Here is a 12800-nt window from a genome sequence, read left to right on the forward strand (position 1 = left end):
ACGTCCAAACCGTGTTGGTAACTTCAAAAGTGTATGTGCACCTGTACCCCCACCCACCTGTTTTGCATGTAAATATGAATCTCTGCAAGGTACAGTAGCACCTAACATTACAGGCAGGTTTTGCAGCCTAGAGACAAATGTCCCATAGAGTTATAAACTAGTATTGCAGTAAGTATTTAGCAGGTTTGAACTTGTAGCGAGTAAAGAGTCTGGGACTGCAGGAGTTTATAAGCAGAGTTAATAAGGAGATAATTGGACACTGGGTTTTTATTTGTCAGGAAGAGAGATCCGACAAAAAAAAAAGAAAGAAAAACGCTTTTTGGGCGCACTCTTTTGTAATGATTAAATTAGATAATTAATACATAACTTTTATTTTAGACTTAATTTAAAATAGGGTGGCACAAGGGATTAATTAGAATTAAAGATATTAAATGTAGTGTGATCCTTGTACTGGTTTAGTTCAAGGAAAATTCGCAGATTGGTCACACCTTTAATATGTCATTTAAGCACTGTTTTTATCAGAGGTATAGTTACCAATGATAGTAGGCAGTGAAATGATTGGGTTCTCCTCTCATATGCAGTAATTAATGCTTAATAGCGTTGGATAGTATACCTAAATGGTAGTATGAGGAGAGAAAAAGTTACACAGCCTCAAAATGTAAATCTATTTATTGATAATAAACACTCACTCCGGCAGTCATGGTTGCAGGTATTTTATTTGATATTTGATACGGCGGCCCTTACCCCTAATCACGATGTTGCCACACCGGGGCTTCCCCGGGGGTCTCCCACCTGGGTACTGACCTGGCCCTCCACTGCTTGGCTTCCAAGTTCGGAGAGGGTTTGGGCAGACCAGTGGGGTATGGTGGCAAATCTTAGGGTTCAGTATTCAATCAAATGTAGCCTGTAGGGCTGCAAGAGGGGATCACTTCACCAGGCGCAACAAGTGATTTTTGGCAAAATAACTGTATATATATGGACAATTATCGAATGGGGGATTATGGGGCCCTAAATAATCGGGCTTTTAGCCAAGATGGATGCTAGATTTCTCCTAAGAGTGTTAATCAAGTGGAGAAAGAAAAGGGCACAGAAACCAGTGATCAAGCAAAACTTAAGTAATAATTAGCTGTCTGCTAGTAGCAAAAATTTAGAGTTTCTCTGAAGAAATGTTTCTGGATATACAGTCATATGCAATAATTGCACCAATTGAGGATTTATTCTTAAAAATAAAGTCCCATGCAATAATTGCATCAATTGAGATATTGCCACACACCATGCGATTTAGGAACGATAATTGCACTGTTTGAGGTGAGATTTATACACTATACAGTAACAAATTGAAGAATCAAGTTGCCAAAGGTATTCAGACACTTAGTCGCAATATTATAGGAAAAGCCTGGATATTTTGTTGCATTCGAGTAAAGAACAAGGCATGTAAGCAGAGATTGATCGGTGAGTGAGACGTGCGCCCCGCTGCTACAGGCAGTGGGGGAGCGTCTCTCTAACCTGTTGCCGCTGCCTAAGTTAGCGGCTGGTGTGGAAGGGGTAGGAGTCCCGTACTGGTGTTAGCGCACAGGGAGGTGACCCGCTGACCGCTGGGTGACGGAGCCGGAGATGGAACGCTGATGCCGTCAGACTGGCTGCTTTACTGCGCCGGTGCTCGCTGGTGAGAGTACGGGCGGCAACGTGTGGGAGCCGGAGGCTGCCGCTGGTGTACTTGCTTGGTGGCCGGAGGAGTTGGAGGCTGGAACTGACAGTTGGACACGTGTTTCGCCTAACGGGCTTCTTCCTGCAGTGCCATTTTGAATGAGGGCAAATGCCCTTGCTTTTATTCTCTCTCAAGTTGATGGACAGCCATTTGGACCTATCAGGTATTACTATGGCTATGGAGACAAATTAACGCTGTTTGTATCCCTTCTTTATATTGCTTTGGGTTAAACATCGCTGTTTGTATCCCTTCTTTATATTGCTTTGGGTTAAACATCGTGGTATTGGAAAAATTTTGATAATAAAATTTTTTTATAATAATGAAAATGGTAAAAGATTGAGAAAGGAGATATTTTTTGGGAAACAATAATTTGAAGACAAAAGAAAGATTGTACCTATATATGCGCATATATATAGAGAGATAAGAGACGTGTTCATGCACTTATATACACACGTTACTGTTACCGCGTTAAATAGCGGTAACAGTAACGTGTGTATATAAGTGCATGAACACGTCTCTTATCTCTCTATATATATCTCCTTTCTCAATCTTTTACCATTTTCATTATTATAAAAAAAAATTATTATCAAAATTTTTCCAATACCACGATGTTTAACCCAAAGCAATATAAAGAAGGGATACAAACAGCGATGTTTAACCCAAAGCAATATAAAGAAGGGATACAAACAGCGTTAATTTGTCTCCATAGCCATAGTAATACCTGATAGGTCCAAATGGCTGTCCATCAACTTGAGAGAGAATAAAAGCAAGGGCATTTGCCCTCATTCAAAATGGCACTGCAGGAAGAAGCCCGTTAGGCGAAACACGTGTCCAACTGTCAGTTCCAGCCTCCAACTCCTCCGGCCACCAAGCAAGTACACCAGCGGCAGCCTCCGGCTCCCACACGTTGCCGCCCGTACTCTCACCAGCGAGCTCCGGCGCAGTAAAGCAGCCAGTCTGACGGCATCAGCGTTCCATCTCCGGCTCCGTCACCCAGCGGTCAGCAGGTCACCTCCCTGTGCGCTAACACCAGTACGGGACTCCTACCCCTTCCACACCAGCCGCTAACTTAGGCAGCGGCAACAGGTTAGAGAGACGCTCCCCCACTGCCTGTAGCAGCGGGGCGCACGTCTCACTCACCGATCAATCTCTGCTTACATGCCTTGTTCTTTACTCGAATGCAACAAAATATCCAGGCTTTTCCTATAATATTGCGACTAAGTGTCTGAATACCTTTGGCAACTTGATTCTTCAATTTGTTACTGTATAGTGTATAAATCTCACCTCAAACAGTGCAATTATCGTTCCTAAATCGCATGGTGTGTGGCAATATCTCAATTGATGCAATTATTGCATGGGACTTTATTTTTAAGAATAAATCCTCAATTGGTGCAATTATTGCATATGACTGTATATCCAGAAACATTTCTTCAGAGAAACTCTAAATTTCTGCTACTAGCAGACAGCTAATTATTACTTAAGTTTTGCTTGATCACTGGTTTCTGTGCCCTTTTCTTTCTCCACCTAATTAACACTCTTAGGAGAAATCTAGCATCCATCTTGGCTAAAAGCCCGATTATTTAGGGCCCCATAATCCCCCATTCGATAATTGTCCATATATATACAGTTATTTTGCCAAAAATCACTTGTTGCGCCTGGTGAAGTGATCCCCTCTTGCAGCCCTACAGGCTACATTTGATTGAATACTGAACCCTAAGATTTGCCACCATACCCCACTGGTCTGCCCAAACCCTCTCCGAACTTGGAAGCCAAGCAGTGGAGGGCCAGGTCAGTACCCAGGTGGGAGACCCCCGGGGAAGCCCCGGTGTGGCAACATCGTGATTAGGGGTAAGGGCCGCCGTATCAAATATCAAATAAAATACCTGCAACCATGACTGCCGGAGTGAGTGTTTATTATCAATAAATAGATTTACATTTTGAGGCTGTGTAACTTTTTCTCTCCTCATACTACCATTTAGGTATACTATCCAACGCTATTAAGCATTAATTACTGCATATGAGAGGAGAACCCAATCATTTCACTGCCTACTATCATTGTTAACTGTACCTCTGATAAAAACAGTGCTTAAATGACATATTAAAGGTGTGACCAATCTGCGAATTTTCCTTGAACTAAACCAGTACAAGGATCACACTACATTTAATATCTTTAATTCTAATTAATCCCTTGTGCCACCCTATTTTAAATTAAGTCTAAAATAAAAGTTATGTATTAATTATCTAATTTAATCATTACAAAAGAGTGCGCCCAAAAAGCGTTTTTCTTTCTTTTTTTTTGTCGGATCTCTCTTCCTGACAAATAAAAACCTAGTGTCCAATCATTGATATTTAAACGCTGGGCGCACCACCAACCCCCTTAACTACCAGAATTCATCAATAAGTGTAGTTTCTCAAGTTGGTTCTTTAAGTATATACAGATTTTCAGTCTGTGCGGATCTCCAACCCCAACTTTGTTCTTAATAAGGAGATAATAAGGGGATGACATTGCAAAGAGTAATTAGTAAACTCTGATTGCATAACCAGCAAGCTGGAAATTGCAGACCGGAGCTTCAGAAAGTCACAGCAGCAGATGTAGCCAACTAGCTTATCCACAAGGCCTATATGTTGTACTAGCAACGACTGCCAGTTATATAGGGCACCTGTGCAGATGATTGGATGATTTGTCTATTTGACTGTATTCTGCCCAAAATCCGTATGATGTCATCAGAACATGGCACTCATGGAAAAAAAAACACAGAAACCACTGAAGAGGATACATAGCATACAGGGACTGATTCTGGTTGACTCGATAAGCTGCAAAGATCACAGATTATGAGTCCCAGAGTGCCCGCCCCATCGCCCTGCTGAAAACCTGCCCCGTCTACTGCCATATCCGCTCACAGCCATGCGAGGGGATGTGTTATGAAAACAAATCCTCTCGCATGTGCCCACAGCGTGAGAAATCATTTGATGGTCGGCGACCATCAAATGATTTCTCCTGGGCTCGCAAATATAAGTAAGTGGAGACTTATATTTGTGGGTGCTGGGAAGACAGAGCGGGAAGCTGATTTCATGTGATGTCAGCCCGCCGCCCCGATACACTTCGTCCCGCCTACCTTTGCATGGGCATCGGGACATGGGACGATTTCGGTTCTTTGCAAATGAACCAAAATCGGCCCCACAGGGTAGATCTGTATGTACCTCAGACATAGCATAAGGCACCACTCTACCTGGTAATGGAGACCCAGGATCAGTTGCCTACGATATATCTTCTTATTTCACCCATGTAGGGAGACTAGACCTACGATTATTATCCAATGAAATAATAGAGCATACATAGGCTCAATAGCTGAAATTTTCTGCTGCTGCTCAGCTACATTCAGCAATAAGCAAACACTTACCTGGACGTATTACTCAGCATCCAGCAACCAAACTGATATGCTATAAAAAATCTACAGTACAGCTCCCACAACACCAAGGGTGATTGTGCGTACCAGATGTGACCACAGGAGAGTTGTGTCAAAAAATACCAAAATAATAGTTTCACATCCAATTGTATTTTGTCAAATGTATTTGTATTTATAATGAATTTGTAAAATGCTAAGTAAAAAAAACCTCTTAATTCTTATTTCTAAAAGTTATAGTTAAAGAATATACAGTATATGTTACACGTTGCACTCATATTCAAAACATGCAATGTATTACACATATGTATACTATAACATGCCTTTGTTCTACATTATCTAACATGCAATGATGAAATGTTGCTACGTAACTTATGACATGGGATATTACAGTGCAATATTTTTTGTTCTTTACACTTACTATTCTAAAAGGGAAAAAAGCTTTTGGACAAAAGACTAGTCAATTAGTTCTAAATAAAGCTGAAGCTGAATGTCACCAAAAAACTTTAGGTTGTCAATGTGCCTACTATTATATGTCAAGTTGTTGCAATTTGGACTGCACCAACTCTAGATGGCTGTGGACCGATTTTGTATGGAATTATCATATGCAACTATTTATTGGAATATCATTATTTACAACCATGCAATGGAGGATATTATGTATCTGCATCACTACAATAAATGAACATCTCTGCCTATTTCAACCTTGGGAGCACTAAAGCTCCGTACACACAAAGCAATTGGTTGCTAAGCGATATGTAAATTGCTGAGTGTCTCGTTTTCAACAATGATGAAAATGAGACACTCTGCCGGTGTGAAGCCAGCGACCACTGCAGGGCTGGTCGTGGAAGCATGCTCCCGGAGACCATCGCCTTGTACGCACAGGTATAAGCGACCATATTCCCAGCGATTAAGGCTGAAATTGGCCCATGTGTACAGGGCTTAACGTTTGGAACTGTGATTCAAAAGAGATAATCAATCTGAATGGGCATTTGGCTGCTAAAGAATCCCAGATTCACTGGTATGATCTAGTAATATACCATATTAACTGAACTTCTTTCCTAAATATAATGGCAGCTGTCAATTTTATTAAAGTCAACTTTGGAGATACATACATTTTAAATAGTTCTGAAATAGCTACAGATTTTAGCCCATTCACAGCTAGTTTAAAATGGGTTAATGGAAAATGGAGTGAACCATATATTCTCGAGTATAAGCCTACTTTTTCAGATCATTTTTATTGCTGAAGAAGCCCCTCTCGGCTTATACTCGAGTGAGGGTCCCGCTTGAGTCAATAAGTTTTCCCAGTTTTTGTTGTAAAATTAGGTGCCTCGGCTTATATTCGGGTCGACTTATACTCGAGTATATACGGTAATCATTTATTATCTTTTAGTAATATATGTATGTCAATGTGCAAATAAGGACTAAATATAAATTTGTTACATTTAATATATGAATGTGTCCTCATTAACACTGTTAATGGTACTTGTTTCCTATCTGGGCGCCCACTAAGTTAATTGCGCACCATGCTATTCTCCGTAGAGAAATCGGATCGCATCGCATCGTACACATACACGATATTGAACGATGCGATGCGATGCGATCCGATTTCCCATAGGAAACAATGTTAAATGGCTCAATTTAGCCAAATTATCATAGGAACAATAGTAAATGGGCCAAAAACACCCCTGAACATTGAAATGTCCCCCCAAAAGTAGTTGACGCCACCCCGCCATCAACGTGAACCCGAAGCGTGGCGAGCGCAGCGAGCCCGCGAGGGGCGGCGGTACGCGTCCTCCGACCTTTTCATGCCCTACTATCCACGTCGGCGTGGAGTGAGAATAGAATAGTGTGGCGAGCGCAGCGAGCCACCGAGCCCGAAGCGTGGCGAGCGCAGCGAGCCCCGCGAGGGGACGCGGATACCTTCACAGGTAAACGCGTCCCTTCGCGGGCTTCCCAGGTGTCCGCGTCGCCCGCGAGGGGACGCGTATAACTGTGAAGGTATCCGCGTCCCCTCGCGGGGCTCGCTGCGCTCGCCACGCTTCGGGCTCGGTGGCTCGCTGCGCTCGCCACACTATTCTATTCTCACTCCACGCCGACGTGGATAGTAGGGCATGAAAAGGTCGGAGGACGCGTACCGCCGCCCCTCGCCACGCTTCGGGTTCACGTTGATGGCGGGGTGGCGTAAACTACTTTTGGGGGGACATTTCAATGTTCAGGGGTGTTTTTGGCCCATTTACTATTGTTCCTATGAGAATTTGGCTAAATTGAGCCATTTCACATTGTTTCCTATGGGAAATCGAATCGGATCGCATCGCATCGTTCAATATCGTGTATGTGTACGATGCGATGCGATCCGATTTCATTACGGTGCCGTACGTACAAAACCTGGGCGCCCAGATAGGAAACAAGTACCCTGTTAATATGTGTATTTAATTTCTTTATATCGTAGAAGGACTCTCCTGTTTTTAAGATTAGCTCTTTGGAATTCAGTACCACCTGAACATTTTTAAATATTTTAAACTATTTGCAGGGAATAACAAGAGTGCTATGTGTTAGTCTGACATGTCTGACACTGTAGTACAGTGGGGATGATCAGTACAAGTCCAGATGATGACATAGAAATTGAGGATGCTACTGTGGAAGTGCAAAAGTATGAAAGGGATATTTGTGTATCTGACACTAATGAAGATGTTGATGATGAGAATGTTGTTTGTGTCATAGCAAATCAACCAGCAGTGATAGCAGTTCTTGCTCATGACAAAAAGAACACCAAAAAGCCACACTCAATCAATGTCCACTATCACTACGAACTCCACCTCAATTTCCCTATACTGCCCTGAGGCCTTTTCTTTTTAAATCATTCTTTCTGTGTGGTGAAATAATTTACTATCTGCCATCCTGTCTGCCACTGCTGTGCCACAGCAGTTTTGCTATATCTTTAAAGCAACTGTTGGTGAAAAATATTGTGACCTGTGAGGTGGTCAAAATTTAGTGGAAACAACTGGAAAGTAATATTTATGATACTGTATCTACACAAACAGGTCCAGATTTTAAGATTTAAGTTGTGTTTAAAAAAAAAAAATCCTTATCCAAAACCAAAACTAAATCCAAAACACGAGAAAGTGGTTTTGACAAAACAGGAAAACAAAACCAAAACACAAAGGCTAATTTTGACAAAACCAAAACATTGAGATCTGCACACATCTTTAGTGAGAACAGATGTGAGGTCAGCATGGCATTACTGCCTTACAGTGCTGAGGTCATGGGTTCGATATCCACCATGGCCCTAACTGTGCAGAGTTTGTATACTCTCCCCGTGTTTGCGTGGGTTTCCTCCGGGTACTCTGGTTTCCTCCCACAATCCAAAAATATACTGGTAGGTCAATTGGCTTCTAACAAAATTAACCATAAAATGTGTGCGTGTACATGTGGTATGGAATATAGATTGTACGCTACACTGGAGCAGGGACTGATGTAAATGTTGAACTATACTCTGTAAAGCGCTGCGGAATATGAATGCGCTATATTAGAAACTGTTAATAAATTATAATAAATAAATATACAATTTCTGTTCCTGACAGTCGGACTCACGGCCAATTTCAACCCGTTCTGACTGTATTCAATGTGCCGACTGTCGAGTGTTTTAACGGACACATTTTGTCGGAAACGGACACTAAATTTCGGAATCGGCTGCGAATTCAACAGTTAGCATCCATTTAAAAATATTTAATATAAGCAGCGGTCAGCCCTAGTGTATATATGGCGGCTGCAATTAGCAGCAAGAACGAGGAAATTTACTGAAACCAGCTATAAGATCCAATGTGTGCCGTGGTCATACAAAATAACAGCGGAACTTCTGCACCTCCCATGCGTGTCACACTTTTCTGAAGTGTTTTATTTTCCAATATATTAGACTGTCAACATTTTAATCTAACAATTTAATTTTTAGTGTGTCAATATTAAAATTATTCCTAGGAATGGGTAAATAGGTCATGTTGCAGGTCTCTACTAGGAAGGAAGAAATGAAGGAAGGAAGGAAGGAAGGAAGGAAGGAAGAAAGAAATAAAGGAAGGAAGGAAGAAAGAAAGAAAGAAAGAAAGAAAGAAAGAAAGAAAGAAAGAAAGAAAGAGAAAGTAAGAAAGAAAGAAAGAAAGGAAGGAAGGAAGGAAGGAAGGAAGGAAGGAAGGAAGGAAGGAAGGAAGGAAGGAAGGAAGGAAGGAAGGAAGAAAAATAAGGTTTTGATTCTATGTTTTAAAGTATATATATATGGTGGGGAAGGAGTTAATATGTAACATATTTTTATAAATGGTGATGCATTAGTGTTGGGTATTACTGGAACTTTTAAATTATTTCAGACAGTGTGATAAACAATACAGGGAACCAGGGATTAAAGGCAGCTGTAGGCTTCCATGTGGTCTGAAGGGCACAGTAGGACAAAACAGATTGAGATATCATTCATTTACTCTCTCATCTGTTTCTACTAATACACATGGGAAAAACGATCATTCACTGGCAAGGGGAATGACACCCTGCCTTCTATAACCTGCATCCCAAAAAAACCCTTGGCAATGCAGCCCTGGAAAGTAGCTTGCTCAGCACAGTTGGAAATGGCACTCGTCACTGCAAGAAACCAAAATATATGTAACACAGGCTTAGGCTGCAAGCACTGTCCCTTAAATCAATTGTAAGAGACACTGATTGACTGCTGTCCTTGAATCTGAGCACTCTAACTTTTATTTTTCTATTGACTTCTCTCTTTTTTTAACAAAATAGTTTGTCGTGAAATGCAGACACTCTCTCACGAACTGACACTTTTAATACCAAATAGTAAAACAAAGATGCCCTTTTTAATGCACATTCTGCAGATTTATGCATCACCACATACTTGATGATTATTACACAAAATGCATCATGGCTGGAATTTCCAGCAGAGTCCCAACTGTCTTTTGCTTAGTTATTAATCTTGTGGCCATGGAGAAAATTAGCCAAATCCTCCCATTGATCTTATGCGGTAAATTGTAGCCAGGCAGCAGGAGTTCCATCAATAAACAATGAACAAGCACAAATAACTTATCAGTTTACTTTTAATCAATGCAGCTCCTTACAGTGTATTATTCGCACAATAGGCCTAAATCACGGGGCACTGTTGTTTTCAAAACCTTTTAATCTAATTAGAAAACCTTCCTTTTTACTGGTAATAAACACTCCGTAAACTGTCTGTACCTAATTGAGCTATAGTAATTTATATGGACTTCCCACTGTTCCTCCTCTCTTAGACAGGCTGTTTTATGTCTTTAACTAATGAAATCTAAGAAATCACCCTGTAGATCTGATCAGAGTTTGCCAGTGAATAAATCTTCATTACAATACATTACACAATGTTCTGCTGTTGTGTTTATACGCTCCATGTTCATCGGCAGATTTCGGAAATTTATTGCTGAATATTTTTAAACGGAAAGTATTTTATTTTATGATCTTGGCTACTATACACAGAGGTATACACTGCCTTGAATGTTATACGTGGTATACATTGCCTTGCTTTGTAACCTTTACACTTTCCTTTCATTAGTAATTAAAATTATGTCTCAAACTATGTGCTGTCATCTGGCGATACATGTTTTATAAATGGTAAAGCTCTCAGATAGTTTGTATTAAGAACTTGCATACTGATTTACACCATTAAAAAGCATTGCTTCATTGATGTTATGGGACAAATATACATCAGGATTTACTGCCACTTAACAGCATGACAATATATAACAAGGGCAGCTATAAAACCGGTATTCTCTTGTTTAATACCTAGGTACTGTTTAATAGCTTTACCACATGTCAAGGGTAATGTATTCATTACTATGTATTTCTCTATAATAAAAAAAATAATTTATTAACAAACTGAAGGTGAAATGAAGACTTTGTATCTTTGGTGGTGCCTGGATAGACTTGCATTAGCTGGAATATTAGAACTTATTTAGGTACATTAGAAATGAAATGACTGGGTCTTGGAGTGGACTGTGACTCATATTAATAAGTGGAATAATACAATACATCATTATGAAATAGAAAGAACTCTAAATATAGGAATATTAGACCTGACAGATGAGTACCATAACCCTAAAAAAAACCTGACCCGTAGTTTTTGGAACTCAAGGTAATACTCTAGAGCCAAGCAAGTGGTTAAATATTTCCTTCTTTTTTATCTTCTTTCTCAAACGTTCCACCTTCTTGGCAACTCGCTGTAATAACCTTGATGACATGATGTCTTAGAATAAGGACATCCACCAGTGGGCTGGTAGGGGACTCATCTCTAGGTATCTCTCTATAGGGGTCATCAATTCCCCAGTCTATGTCATCCTTACTAAGTCATATGTGAAAAACATTCATAAAAAAATCAATTCACAAATGAATTATAATGATTTAAGACAGAAGTTAACAGGATCCTGAACAGCTACCAGAGGAGCAGCTACCAGAGGTGTGACAAGACTGAAGTTGGAATATACAGAGGTAAACATCATGAACCATTCACTATGGAAATCTGAAATCAAGTCAGCTGCTGGGTACAAGTAGTTTCCCTTTCTATTTGTTTGAAATTAACCTTTTTACTCAGCGTTTTCTAGAGAAGGTTTATGCTTTTGTGTTGAACGAGCATTCTAGACGTTACTCATGACATGGATTAGTTGTAGGTCTTGTATTTTTCCCTTAATTCATACTAAAGGAAATCACGGGACACTTTCAGTTTGCTTTGGTGTAGCAGTGGAAAGTGCTATTCAATTGCAGCCTCATGTGGGTGCAAACAGAAATCAATGATAAGTGCAGGCTGTGGGCTAACCACAGATTTCTATTCACAACTTTCTTATGTGCATACAAAAATCCATGGTAAGTTTGGCTTTCTGCCCCTTACAACAGTTAGTGTGATCACCCATATCTTAAGGCATTTCACCTGTAATCTATAGGATAATGTGCATTAGCTGTAGGCTGGCCACTGAATTTTTTTTTTAAATTGAATATCTCTGGCCATTAAAGTGTAAGGCTATCTGTAAGCACCATAGCTAACTGAATCTGCCTCCAGACTTAGGCTGCATGATGCAAATTCCTGTTATTGAGTTTGTAGAGAGTTATAAACAGGGGCACTTGTCATGCCACAATTATATGCAAAGATCTTACTACCATAGCCGATTCTAGTAATTAATCACTCCTTTATAATGCATTAACTGGCTGTTAATGCTTTTGCCTTACAAGGCCACAGGCATTTCCCACACAAGCATCTGCAATTTGTTTTCTCTTATTATGTATCAAGTGTTCCCAACATGCATTGCATGCAGACAATAGTTAGAGATTGCTCCTATCCAGTCCCTACCAATTCTTTTGACTAAATCGGATATTGCACAGATTAATACTTCTATCAGGCGGTTTATCTGGAAAGGGGAGAGGGCTAGAGTGGCATTGAGTAAATTACAACAACCAAAATGGGGGAATTAACTTTCCTGATATTGTAACATATAACCGTGCAGCAATTTTACAACACCTACGTGACTGGCTTCATCAAACTTCAATATATACAGATACAGGCTTAGAACAGAATTTTCTTGACAACTGTGATTTGGTCTGTTTCCTTCATCTCAACGATCAGGAGATTCCTGACTTTAAAGTAAACCCCTTATTATGGACCACAGGAAGATTATGGCATA

At 40.3% G+C, this 12800-nt stretch overlaps 2 pseudogenes; one reads left to right on the forward strand and one right to left on the reverse strand.

Annotated features, from left to right (window-relative positions):
- Positions 1-755: 755 nt before the first annotated feature.
- LOC146040694 (5S ribosomal RNA) lies at positions 756-874 on the reverse strand (annotated as a pseudogene).
- A 2552-nt stretch (positions 875-3426) lies between these two features.
- Positions 3427-3545, forward strand: LOC146040705 (5S ribosomal RNA; annotated as a pseudogene).
- Positions 3546-12800: the final 9255 nt, after the last annotated feature.

The sequence above is a fragment of the Crinia signifera genome, chromosome 1 (genome assembly GCF_055691185.1).
Source record: "Crinia signifera chromosome 1, ASM5569118v1, whole genome shotgun sequence".
NCBI classification, from domain to species: Eukaryota; Metazoa; Chordata; class Amphibia; order Anura; family Myobatrachidae; genus Crinia; species Crinia signifera.